Raw genomic sequence first — 12759 nt, forward strand, 5'->3', positions numbered from 1 at the left:
AGAAATTATATTGGGATAAAAGCCTGTGAATATTTCCTACAGGATAGGAATATTCAATATGGGGACCATAACAGTATGTTGTTAGAAATTATTGCCATATGTCTGGAACAAAATGTTTTCCTATTTGGGGAAGAAATATTTTGCCAAGTTAAAGGAACGGCGATGGGCTTTTCATTTAGTCCAAGATATGCCTGTCTCACTATAGGGTGGTGGGAAAACATCATTGCATGGTCATCGGAAAACGAACTGTACGTAAATAAGACCGTAATGTGTTTACGGTATATAGACGACCTGCTACTAATTTGGGATGGGACTAATGAAGAATTCCAGGAATATTTTGAAATCCTCAACAACACAGAAACAGGTTTAAAATGTACATATGACATCAGTAAAAAAAGTGTTGTTTTCCTGAACACTGAAATTTACATCTACAATGCAAAAGTCGAGGAGGAGCCTAGCAGCGGGACCAAGATGGCTGCGTGAGCACAGAGCTCCCGCGACCCTCGTTTCCTCCGGCAAATATCCTGAAAAGAATCCTGTGTCAAATATCCGGAATATTGGAGACGAACCATTGCTGAGGCGAACGTCGTAGTCTGGACTGAAATCGTACACCGGAGACCGAAGTTGTGACAAGTGGAAGTTCGCGGCCTACCCCCGGGAGATGCCCGGGTCTCGCGTTGGCATGGGCCCGGACACTAATTGAACAACAGCGGCCGTGTGTGGTGCAGACCATCGGATGGGGGCTGTCTTCACTTTCACTTTCATTTCCTCTACAACTGCGTGCCTCGGCCCGAGAGTGTCTTGGGCAATAGTCGCCTGTAGCTCGGCCTGCACATGCCTGGACCTAAATCGGGGTTTTGGATCCAGCGGACCTTGTGTCAATTGGATGGCTGAGTGGTCTGTCTTTGACGCTGACTGTTCCGGAGTTGAGGATGTCGGCCAAATCGGAAGCCGAAAAACAGAAGCCCAAGAATACCAGGCGGGGGGGCTACACTCAAACGAACAATATGGATCACTATGCCCAGCAAAAGGGATCGCCAAGTGGACCGGGAAAGCCACAGGACGTACCGAGAGATGGTTCGCTCCCCGAACCGGAATTGACACTGCAAGACATCATGGGCGCCATTGAGGGGATGAAGTCCTCTATTGGGCAACAGTTCGAGACCCTGGCACACAAAGTGGATACTATATCAGTTGATGTTAACTTGCTTCGCGCAGACCTGGGGAAAACTAATGAGAGAGTTAAATCATTGGGCCTAAAAACCTCTAGCCTCACGGGGGACGTCTCTGATCTGCAAATAGAGGTCCGCACGCTGAGGACTGCTAATGACCTCTTTGCCCGCAAGATGGAGGATTTTGAAGGCCGGGCGCGGCGCAATAATGTGCGCATTGTTGGCGTTCCGGAAAAATCGGAGGAGCAATCAGCGGACTTGTTTGTCGAGGACTTGGTGGTTAATCACCTGGCGCCTAAGGGCCTCAGCAAGTTCTTTGCGGTCGAGCGGGCCCACAGAGTCCCAGGCGGGAGGCCCAAGGTGGGGGCCCCCCCGAGACCGATTATCGCCAGGCTCTTCAATTTCAGGGACCGCGACGCCATTCTACAGGCGTCACGAGTGTCCGGACCAGTCACTTTCCAGAACACTGCAGTGAGTTTTTATCCTGACTTCACCCAGGCGGTGCAGAAGCAACGGCAGAGTTTCCTGGGGGTCAAGAGGAGGCTACGTGAGATGGGTCTGAAGTATGCCATGCTCTTCCCAGCCAAGTTGCGCGTCGAGTACGAAGAGCGAACTTTTTCTTTGACTTGCCGGATGTGGTCGGGGAATGGCTCGACACATTGCCTCAGCGGCGGACTAGTGGGGATCATGCTGGCGGAGCAGAAGGTGGTCATGTCGCACAAGAGTGAGGATTCCGGTGATTGAACATTCTGACTAAGCTCAGGACAGTGGTTCGCTGATTTTCATTTCCTTTGCTGGTTATTGTCCGGGGGTGGCGGGGGTACAGTGGGAACTCTTTCCTCCTACGGGGTTTCTTCTTGTAGATTAGTTTTTGCTAGGGCGACAGGCACACTGCAAGTTGGGGGGGCTTTTTCGGCTTACGCAGGGGTGCAGGGTGGGGGTGGTATGGGTCTGTTGGGGTGGTTGCTGTTGTTTTTCTCTCTACAAGGTATCGCAATGCAAGTCTTTTTCGCTCGAGTGCTGCTCTCTGGGGGGGGCGGGGGTCTCTTTCCATTTCGTGATGGGGTAGGGGTTTGAATATACTTAGTTGGAATGTTAACGGCTTGGGGGATTGTATTAAGCGGGGGATTGTATTGCAATTTCTGAAGAGGTGCTCTCCTGACATAGTCTTGCTGCAGGAGACACACCTGATAGGCAATATGTGTCATGCACTCAATAGAAAGGGCTATAAATTTGTTGCGCACTCTGGGTTTTCCTCGGGACCTCGGGGGGCGGGAATACTTGTTAGGACCTCGCTGCCGTTTCAGATGATTCTACTACTGTCGATGATAGGGGGCGCTTTGTGGCTGTTGCTGGGAGGTGGGAGGGCAGGACACTGTTTTTGGTTTCTGTTTATGTCCCTCCTGGCCTGCAGACCGCCACGTTTGCTGACTTGGGGAGGGCTATGCTGGATCTCCCCGAGGGCGTGTTGTTGGTGGGTGGTGACTTTAATGCAGTTGGTTCCGGACTACTAGACAGACATCTGCCAAGAGACCCGGGGGGGGGCGCAGAGATGGCTCCCAGACCTTATTGATACACTAGGTCTGGTTGACTGCTGGAGGCTGCTGCATCCCGCTCAGTGGCAGTACACTTTTCACTCTGGGGCACACGGTAGCCTCTCTAGAATAGATTATGTTCTCACTTTGGCTGCCCAGGCTTCATTGGTGTCCGAGGCTAGGCACATGGCTAGGGGCATCTCCGATCACTCGCCGGTGTGGATTTGTATGGATTTTGGCCGGGGAGCGGCAGGTAGGGTGGCTCTGATTAACCCCTGATATTTCCGTGACCCTAGGACTCGTAGCGCGTTGCTGAAAGCGGTCGATCTCTACTTTTTGGAAAATCTTGGCTCGGTTACCTCCGCGGTGTCTTTGTGGAAAGCGTTTAAAACGGTACTGAGAGGGGAGGCCCTCTCCTTGATAGCGGATGTCAAACGTCGGAGAGATGCGGAGGTGGCGCAGATCGAGGCTGAGATAGTGGTATTAGAGACAGTTCTGGAAGATGAGGTTACGGCGGAAACACTGCATAAGCTGAGATTAAAACAGTCTGAATATAAAGCACTGGTGACAAACGCGGCCAAGGTTATTAGCAGGGAACAACAAGGGCGATTGTATGATGTAGGGGACAAGGCTGGGAAATTAATAGCGTGGTTAGACAAAAAAGAACGAGTGAATAGAGTTGTGCCAGAAATAGTGACAGTCGGCGGGGATATTGTCACCGAACCCGACTGGATAGTCCAGTGTTTCGCGGACCACTTCCGCACGGTCTATGCGTCTGTGTCGGACAAGCCGGAGGAAGACTCGCATGAACTGCTGCAAGATATTGCCCTACCTTGTCTCTCTGACATAGACAGGGAAGACCTTGATGGTAACATCACAGCGGATGAGGTTGCAGTTGCTATCCGCTCGCTACACCCGGGCAAGGCCTCGGGCCCGAATGGCTTACCGATCGAGTTGTATAAACACAGGCCGGATAAGATTGCTCTGCATTTGCGAGATATGTTTGTAGAGGCGCAAGAGAATAGGTGTCTCCCATTTGACCAACGTCTGGCGACAATAGTGGTTATACACAAAGATGGAAAGCCCAGGAACAGATGTGGCTCGTATAAGCCGATTTCACTACTCAACGCTGAGCCAAAAATCCTCGCCAAACTGTTGGCTAACCGTTTGATCAGGGTCATTGGGGACTTGATCCACCCGGATCAATCCGGGTTTATCCCACACCGCAACACCGCGTTGAACCTCAGGCGACTCCATGGCGTGCTCGCGAGGGTTGGGACGCTGCGGGAGTCGGCCATCTTGGCGTCACTTGATGCCACGATGGCTTTCGACACTGTTGAATGGCCTTATCTGTGGGCAGCACTCACAAAATTTGGCTTCGGACTGGGTTTTATAGGCTGGATTAGGCTACTCTATGAGGAACCTTTTGCTAAAGTCGCGGTCAACGGTAGGGCGTCATCTCCGTTCGAGCTTGGGAGAGGCACCCGGCAGGGTTGTCCTCTGTCGCCACTTTTGTTCGCCCTCGACCTTGAGCCGCTGGCGGCATGGATTAGATGGCAGCCAGACATAAAAGGGATCCGATGGTCGCCAGACCAAGAGGACCGCATTTCTTTGTATGCAGACGACATTTTGTTATATTTGACCTCACCTAAGAAATCCCTCATAGTAGTCTGTGACGTCTTGAATTCTTTCGGTAGAAACTTGGGTCTCGCCATTAACTGGGGAAAGTCGCATCTATATGTTCTAAGTGGAGACACCCCTATCGTCCCGCGGAATTGCTCCATCCAGATCGCCCAGCAGGGCTTTCTGTACTTAGGGATATATATTTCCACCGATCCATCTGTCCGATACGAGAAGAACCTACTCCCTCCGTTGTCACGTTTGAGACGGGACGTTGCGGGTTGGAGGCGGCTGCCGCTCTCCCTCCTAGGCCGCGCCGCATTGTTTAAAATGATGTCTCTTCCCCGATTTCTCTATGCCCTACAGAACACCCTAGAGTTAGTTCCGGCCTGTTATTTTCGTGAGGTGGAGAGTCTCCAGCGCTCGCTGTTATGGGACGGTCGACCGCGTATAGCTATTGCAAAGTTGACCCTTCCATGGTATGACGGGGGGATTGCACTCCCTGACATCAGAAGATATTATTGGGCTACCCAGTTGGGAGCGATTAACCACGGTGTTTATGGTCCGGCGTTGAACCCTGGGTTTGCTATGGATCGGTGGTTGTTGCGCGGGGGTAATTATCTTAGGGCGCTGTATTCCAAATCACTGGATGGGTCCCTCACGGGGCCAACCAAGACGGCGGTGCATGTGTGGAAGGTGGTTTCAATTTCGTTGGGCTGGAAGGACAGGCTTACCCAGGATACTCCGCTTTTCGAATCCGATAAATTGGGGAAATTATGGCACACGAAAGGGTTCGAGAAGTGGGACCTAATTGGGATTTCTAGAGTTGGGGATCTGCTGGCTAAGGGTAAGGTGAAATCGTTTGAGACGCTGCAGACGGAGTACGACTTAGGGGGTACTGAATACTTTCGATATGCCCAGGTGCGTCATGCTCTGCTATCTGTCTTTGCCGAGGGGGAGGTCGTGCCTGAGTCTTCTCCTTTGCAGAATCGGATTCTGGATGGTCATATGCCGGAGAGTACAATCTCCTTGATTTACAAGAAGCTTGTAAATGTTCGGACCGACCTCCTCCTCGATGTGCGCGAACAATGGACTAGGGATGGTCTCGAGCTGGACGATGAGGACTGGCAGTATGCCATCTCCTCTCCGAAGGAGCTTGCGATCCCGGCAAGACTGCGGCTGGTGCAGCTTAAGATTCTTCACAGGGTTTACGTCACGGGGCCCCGCCTGATTCACATGGGTTTTTCTGAAGATGGCTTATGCAAGAGAGGCTGTGGGATGTTGGACACCTTTCTACACATTATTTGGGAATGTGGGGAGATCACAGAGTTCTGGAAACAAATTCATGACGTGATGGAAGAGGTCACGGGTATCGCACTGCTACCGGAGGCAAGACGATGCCTATTGAATGTCTGGGGTCCCACCGACTATGATGCCGCTCAGACCCAATGGGTGACCCTGGGGAATATGGTGGCGAAGCGAGATATCGCGTAGCTGTGGGGATCCCAGAGACCTCCCACCCTGGTAACATGGATGGAAAATATGGACTGGGGCATGTTCCGGGAGAAAACGGTGTACAGTGCCCGAGGTCGCCCTAAGAAATGGCATAAGATATGGCATAAGATATGGGGGCAATGGAACCATTATAGGGGAGATATTTGTGTGCCCCCAGTTACTGAGATGCTCGATGTGCAACTTTCCCCCTAGCTCTACTTCCAACTTTGGACGTAAAACTGATCATAACTTGGAGTCCATACCTCTGCTTTCCCCTCACTTCTTTAGCGTGGTGTACTGATCCGCTGAGGGGGGTGGGACCTCGCCCCAACTGAGAACTAGCGCATGTTTATTATATGCTTTGCCTTGCTTGTGTTTTTTATTTTCGGCTTACTTTAAAACTAAACCTTTGTTACTCCTGCTCTATAGCTATGGACCTTCTTACGTGTTGTTCTCATCGTGCTGCCGGACCTCCGGGATGTCAGCTGAATAGCTGTGTACCATGTTGACATAAATAAAGGATTTTAAAAAAAAAACAATGAAAAAGTCCAAACCACGCTACATCGGAAAAGAACAGCAACAAATGCTGTTCTACATGCTGAGAGTTTTCATCAAACAAGTCTGATAAACAATATCCCATATGGGGAATTTCTAAGGATAAAGAGAATTTGTTCACAGGAGGATGAATGGAAAGTAAACAGTCAGAAGACAAGTGAAAGATTCAAAACAAGAAAGTACAACCCCAAAATTGTTGAATCAGCATTTGAAAGAACAACAAAAATACCTAGAAATGAATTATTGAAAGAAAAAAACCCACAAATGTCAGAAAAAAGATCAAAAGATCCGCCTAATAACTACACATTCCACTGAAAATAAACAAATTACGAAAATCATGAGAAAAAATTGGCATATTTTACATCTTGATCCAACAGTGGCAAGCATAATAGGAGATCATCCGAACATTACATACAGAAGGACGAAAAATCTAAAAGATCTGTTGACTCACAGTCCTTTTCTACACAAAAAAAAGCAAGACACATGGTTGAAACCACAGGGGTTTTACAAATGTACAAGTTGTAATGTGTGTACTATAGCAAAGAATATGAAAGAAATCAAAATGGCTGACAACAGACAATGGAAAATCCAACAGCTTATAAATTGCAAAAGTCAATACGTAATTTATATTATTGAATGCCCCTGCCCACTCAAATATGTGGGGAGCACCAAGTGCGAACTGAAAAAACATATTCTTGAGCATGTGCGAGCGACAGTCAATAATGACAGAAGCAACGCAGTAGCTAAGCATATGGAACAAAAACATGGGGGAGAAACTAACTTTCTCTGCGGTGGAAGCAGTAGTAAAACATATAAGAGGTGGAAACAGAGAAAAAATTCTTAGACAGAAGGAGTGAAGACATATTCTCAATTTTCGTACCCTGACTCCGAACGGATTGAACCAGGATGAAGAGATGTATTCGCACCTGTAAATTTGCAAAGATTTCAAAGAACTGAATGAGCTAGTTGCCTCTTGTAAAAATTGTTTCAATTTTTTTAATTATATTTAGATTCATATTTCAAGAGAATTTAGTTTGGTGGTGGGTTTCAAGTAGTACATTTGAAAAATATAAAAATTCACTGGAAAGCTAATTTGAAATTCTATCAAATCCGATGAATAGGTGAAATTCAATTGATTGGGAAGTGAAATTCATCAACATTAGAAGGATAATTGAAGACTGTTCAGAGCAAGGGAAAGAAGAAGGGCACCAATTATAAAAACAATGTGAAAAACTAAATGAATGAGGTAATAGTTTAAACCCACCAGAGGGTAAGAAATGTAGTAAACTGCCGTTATTTTATGGGTACAATGTCAAGATCAAACGAAAGAAGGTACCACGCACCTGAAGTTCTGTACCACCACAGGAGCAGCTGAACAAGAAGGCCTGGACTTTAATGCGAAGACAATCTTCCCAGCTCCCCTGCCTCGCTACAGCGAATTACTTCACTTCCAGCAAGACGGGGGAAAGGGGAATTGGGATAACAAGAGAGACGCCACTGCTATGCCTGCTTCTTCTGGACTCTAGTGTGGGTTGCTCAGGCATCTGCAATACAATTAACAAGGAATTAATGGAACGCTCCTCCCAATTCCCCTGCAACCCTCTCCCTATCGACCACTCCTTTACCTGGCTCTTACAGTGGTTTTGCCTCTCTCTTTTAATGTTGCAGATATATATAAGACCTTGCTGAGCTGGAGCACTGCAGTATTGGATGAAGACTGTTGCGACTGTTGGTGGTAAGCATAATATATATATATATATATATATATATATATATATATATATATCTACATACTGTAGTTGAAGATGTAGCTCCTTATCTGACTGCAGTATTGAGAAGAATTTCAGCTCGGCTCTTTTAGTAATGTTTAACAGTTCTGTGCTCTTTTAAGAAAACTGCCAGTCACCAAATCCAAGAATTGCATTAAGTCTGTTGGCGACTGAAGGCTGAAGGCTGCTAGTGAATCTTTTCTCCTACTCTTTTTTGAGCGCAGCATTTAATATTTTGTAGCCTTATAAGTCTCTAGCTTGCTGTTGCTTAATTACGCGCTTCTGCTCCTGACCCAAGCGCGTTGAACTTTTTCCACTCACCGGGGAATAATGGTGACTTGCTCTGGCTGAAAAGTTCTTGCCTTGATAGGTATTCAAGGCTGCCTCTGCTGGTTGTTCCTCAGGTGAATTTCCTAACTCTGGAAATAACTGGAATCCTCAGGTTTCTCTGGAAACGGACCATCCACCTCTTCCTGATAAAGTTGTAGGCAGCGTAGAATCACTAAATCTCACGCCCCTAACGAGTCCTTCAGAATTCTGTGAGAGAAAAGTACGACACTGCCTCCTCACAGATAACTACGGTTGAAGTGCGTCACGGTCAGGGAACGCGCGCACGTTCTGGAAAATTATTTACAAAACACTAGACCGCTAACCAACTAGATCGCTCCGCGAACGGGCGCCCTGTTGGTAGTGGTCTTTTGACTGGCTAATCTCCCCATAAATCGTCTGAAAGACGGGAAGTAACGCAGCCGACTCCAAGGGTAACTAAGAAGTTTCCTTTTGCGGTCAGACAGAGGGGGAACCGTGGAAGCACACAATTTACCGTTCTTGACATACAATCATTACTAGAATCAATGAAAAGCGACCAGATCAAGTACAAGCGAATGTGCAGTATTAATTGTAAGGTATAGAATGTTAGGCAACATGAAATTCAAGGTTGAATATTAAGAACGCCAATATAGGCAATGGGTGCCCCATATGAATATAACAATAATCCCTTATTAAATCATAAAGTTGAAAGTCACACTGCAAATAATGTCAAACGGAATATAGTGAGAAGAAAAATAATTGTTTATAGCACATATTTGGGTGATAATGTACATAGTAAATTAAGAGTAGTTGAATGTAAAGAACTACATTGACCATAATGCACTGCAAATTACAAGCAGGAAGTGATGTAATGACGTATGAGGAAATGATTTAAAAATAGAAGAAACACGGCAGAAGTGTAATGATTAAACCTCGTGAAAAAGATCTTTGTGAAGATTGAAACGCGTAGAGGGAGTTTTACTGGAATGCTGAATTAAATCACAACCTTTGAAAATTGGCAAACGGACTTTGCTTCTATTATTGCTGAGTGTGAGCGGAATTGTCTCTAAGCGGAGACGTTGCTTTGGAGTCTTCAGGCATACCAGGGAAACTACTGTATCCAGAATGCCTGCGCGCCCATGGAGGCGGGACTTATAATTGAATAAATCTTGTGTTCCAAACTTACCTGCTTCCTCGATCATTGCCAGTGAACAAGAGCGTCTATTGCTCGAAACGCGTATGGCTTGATTAAAGGCTTGAGACATGCTGTTTTCTTCCTGCCTGCGGCAACGTGAGCGGTAACCTCTACGTGTGTGGTGAATCCTCAAGGGCAACCTTTGTGTACAAATTAATTGCGGCCGGCCAGGTCGCGGATTTGCCCCGCCGCCATCTCAGCGGATCCGGAGAGTTCGGACTTTGGACACTCGCAGGAACGTAGGGGGCCTGTGCCACAGGGTCACATTGGGGAGCAACCAGTGGTGCTTTCAGGACCTTTTGCCCAACCAGGATGAAACATTATTGTGACCGAGGCAGCAGTGCACTTGCTAAAAGGAACGATGGAGTCTTCAGGCATACCAGGGAAACTACTGTATCCAGAATGCCTGCGCGCCCATGGAGGCAGGACTTATAATTGAATAAATCTGGTGTTCCAAACTTACCTGCTTCCTCGATCATTGCCAGTGAACAAGAGCGTCTATTGCTCGAAACGCGTATGGCTTGATTAAAGGCTTGAGACATGCTGTTTTCTTCCTGCCTGCGGCAACGTGAGCGGTAACCTCTACGTGTGTGGTGAATCCTCAAGGGCAACCTTTGTGTACATATATATATATATATATATATATATATATATATATATATATATATATATATTCACAGAAAAAACCATAGGTTTCACACACGTTATAGTTAGGAATTAGCATTTAAAAAACCTTGCAAATTCACTGAAAAAACCATAGGTTTCACACATGTTATAGTTAGCTGGACATTTCACTCGTAAAAAACCAATGAAATTCCCCCGTTATAGTTAGTGCAGGCAACTATAACTCACGCGACCGCAATCCTCTGCTGATGATGTCAAATATTACATCACTGATGACATATGTGTCTTTATGAAAAATAAATATTTGTAATATATGTATAGCTAAAGATACAGTATTAGCATCAACAGAGGATTGCGGTCGCGTGAGTTATAGTTGCCTGCACTAACTATAACGGGGGAATTTCATTGGTTTTTTATGAGTGAAATGTCCAGCTAACTATAACATGTGTGAAACCTATGGTTTTTTCAGTGAATTTGCAAGGTTTTTTAAATGCTAATTCCTAACTATAACGTGTGTGAAACCTATGGTTTTTTCAGTGAATTTGTACGGTTTTTTAAATGCAAATTTTTTTGGGAGATTTTTGGTAAACCTATGTATAAAATAATATATGTACTATATCCTGCATTATGGAATGGTTATTTTTTTTTTTTATGCATTTTTTACCGTGCACGTACGGTAAGCTGACGCTACGCGCTCCGTACGTCATAAGTACGGTGCGCTTATGTGATACGATGCTCGTACGGTAAGCTGACGCTACGTGCTCCGTACGTCATAAGTACAGTGCGCTTACGTGATACGTACGTGACGTACGCGTACACGCATGTGCGTTGCGCGGAAGCAACGTCGCGGTTACGCAGGGGCGTGTAATGCGCATGCGCGAGTGCGTCTTACGTACGCGCTCCGTAAGCGCTCCGTAAGCGTCATGTTTGCGCATGCGTACTTGTTTACGAGCGCGTACCGTAAGCTTACGGAGCGCGCACGGTAGGTCATGTGATCCACAAAGAACACTTTTCATTGGTTGAAACTACTTTCAGTTCCAGAAACTTCCCACACCACACCCATTCCCCTCATTACTGCTTGAGATCCCCTAGGAGAAGGAGCTGAATTGACATTGAGATACAATGGCAGAGCAGCAGACCTCTTCTGACAGTGAGCCTAGCAGCACCATCATCAGACAGAGAAGGAGGAAACAAAAGGATTCTTTTGTGTGGGAGTATTTTACTTTTCCAGAGGGGCAGAAAAAGGTCAATGCTCCATTGGTCACTTGCACACTTTGTGACCGTGTTTTATCTAGAGGAGATCCAAGGAAGAAGTATTCCTTTGGAAATCACTCTATGATGAGACACATTAGGGATAAACATCCCAGGACCTTTGCTCGACATACTGAAGAAAACTCTTCAGTAAGTCACCGGAGCCCAACCTCAGAAGCTCAGCCGAGTACATCATCGGCAGCTCAGCTGAGCCCTTCCTCTGAGGTGGGAGCATCACCTTCTTCTGCTCCTCTGGACATTAACCCTCGATTTCGGAGGGTTTCAATGAGGTGTACAACGTGTTGTGGTCTTATTGTTTTTGGGGAGACCAGTGTTTCCCTTATTAACAATAAGATAGACCTGCACGTTTGTAGACGCTCATAATATTCCCATTCTTTCTTTCCTCCATCCCTGTATTAACCCAACGGCTCTTTTAAGAGCCAACCTTACCTCGCAATTTTTTTTTTTTTTTTTTAAGCTTTCCTTTTTGAATTTTTTTTTTTGCCGTGGGCGCACGGCACGCGTAATTACGCGAAGTTCGCGGAATTTCTCCGTTTACGCCGTGCGCGTACGCTACGCGCATTCGGCGATTTTTAAAAAAAAAATTAAAATTAATTTTTGCCCGTGGGGGTCCTTCTGGGACCCCCTGACAAAGGCTAGGGGGTCAGGAACTGTCCACCCTGCCCCCTTTTCACGTTCTCCACCTTTGTTTTTCACCCCCTCAGACTGCGAGAGACAAAATGGCGGCCGACACTTCCTGGTTTCGACCGATTCGAATGTTTACTGAGATCTAACAACCAATCAGAATCGCGCTCGTGCACGGCGGCGTGCGCGTACGGTAAGCTTACGGTACGCGCTCGGAGCGCGCCTATAGATATATATATTGATTTAAATGCTATTTTTTCAGGAAATACTGAACAGATTTACACGAGACCTTCAAAAGGCACATCCCTGACCTGACGGCTACCTCTCGGCCAAATTTCAAGTAATTCTGTTCAGCCGTTCGGGCTGTAGCTCGGACTAAAGGTCCTATGGAAAAAAGCATGGGGAAAACGCGTTTTGGGACCCCCCCTTTTTCTCAGCCCCCGCTTGACGAATCCCCCGAGACTTTCAGGGTAGGAGCGGAGCGCCCCACCTATTTTGAGAATTTCGCGAGGATTCGTCAATCAGCGCCAAAGTTATTCCAAATAGAATGTTGCGGATTTCCTATGGAACACGGTCCTAACTATAACTAT

The sequence above is a fragment of the Triturus cristatus genome, chromosome 10 (genome assembly GCF_964204655.1).
Source record: "Triturus cristatus chromosome 10, aTriCri1.1, whole genome shotgun sequence".
In the NCBI taxonomy this organism is placed as follows: Eukaryota; Metazoa; Chordata; class Amphibia; order Caudata; family Salamandridae; genus Triturus; species Triturus cristatus.